Source organism: Frankliniella occidentalis, unplaced genomic scaffold (genome assembly GCF_000697945.3).
Source record: "Frankliniella occidentalis isolate FOCC.00 unplaced genomic scaffold, Focc_3.1 Scaffold148, whole genome shotgun sequence".
Taxonomy (NCBI): domain Eukaryota; kingdom Metazoa; phylum Arthropoda; class Insecta; order Thysanoptera; family Thripidae; genus Frankliniella; species Frankliniella occidentalis.
The window spans coordinates 407,163-408,724 of NW_026267275.1; positions in this window are offsets into that span (position 1 = coordinate 407,163).

The following is a 1,562-nucleotide window of genomic DNA, read 5'->3' on the forward strand; positions in this document are numbered from 1 at the left end:
TCATCATTACTTTCCTGGTTGTTAACAAGATTCTTCAGCAAAAGGTTTTTCTGTTGTTTCGATGTCACACATGTGAATGACATATCAATTGCATCATGTGAAGTGATGTCACTGATGTCTAATGGGTCTGATTTCTCAAGGTGAACACAAGCTCCTTCTACACTTTCTATGGGTGTTTCTATGGTTCCTGAAGATCTCGAAACTGATGATGATGATTCATTTAACTGATCTGCTGTCTTGTTTGAGTTTCTTGAATTTACAGTATCTCCATGAGATTGACTTGTGGGAGATTTGGCTCGTTTAGATCGTCTTTTTCTTGGTGGACGCTTGTGGAACTTTCCAGCTTCATCATAATTCCATGATGTTCCCTCCTTACAGTCCTCTTGGCGTTGGCGTTCCAGATAAGATTTTTTGGACTCAACAATTTGCAGTGCGACATTTTCATCTTCTGAGCTTGACTCCTCAGCTTCTGTTACATCATACATGAAACTAGAATGTTCTGCTGGTTTTTGAGGTGACAAACTAGGTACTGCCCTAATAGACTCAGAGATGACTGGAGATTGTTTACTAGAACTGAAAGCAGGTTGAATGCATGATGCTTCACTGAAGCTGAAGCTTCCAAAGTGCACGACTGTTAATTGCTCATCATCATCTTTTGCTAAAGATGCATCAGCAGAACTCATAGAGGAAGCTGGTAGAAGACGCTCCAGTAACACATGTGACTCTGGCATAGGTTGAGTGGATGGAGAGATTGACTGAGGAGGTGCACAACTCCTAGGACTCGGTGCATCTCCTCCACTTGATTCGTTTGACTGAAAGAGTTATAGATAATAAATTATAACTCATGATTTACCAAAGTTTTTAGTTCTCTCTAAATCTACCACTTGTTCCCTAGATAGCATACAGAAAATTACATTATTTACTTACCTGTTCTGAGATGTCACTTAACCGTGATGATAGAAAGTCAACACCTAGAAAATAATTCAAGAGATAGAGCAACCATAAAACATTCATTAACAAATAAACAAATCTGCTCACTTTGTTTGTAACTTGTGAATTTAAAGGAATATTACCTCTTTGGGGTGGAACCCTCTGGGGGCCCCGCCCTAAGGGTACAGGAACTATTAATCTCTGAAGTGGCACAGTTGGATTGGTAGAAATGACTTGGCCTTGCACCATTGGACGAGCTGTACCTTGGGTAAGCGTTGAAGTACCAGATGAATCTGAAATTAAAATCTTTATCAGAACAAAGTTTGAATATGCATAAAAATAAACAGGGCGTAAAGAAGCCCTGATAAATTCAATTTACCCTTATTATGAACTCTTGCCACTACAGAGGAGGTATTGGGTCCTACAGGAGAACTGGAGGTCCTGGCTGTTGGTGCAACTATGACAGGACTCTGACTGGAGCTTGCTAACAGGTTGCTCGGTTGTTGGACAGGAGCCAGCTCTGGGCAAAGGGTCCCAATTTTTTGGTTAACAGCAACTATTAAATCAGATGCTTCAATCATCAAATCCAAAGCACTCTGGAATTTCTGAAGGCCTGCTCTAGCTGCACCAGC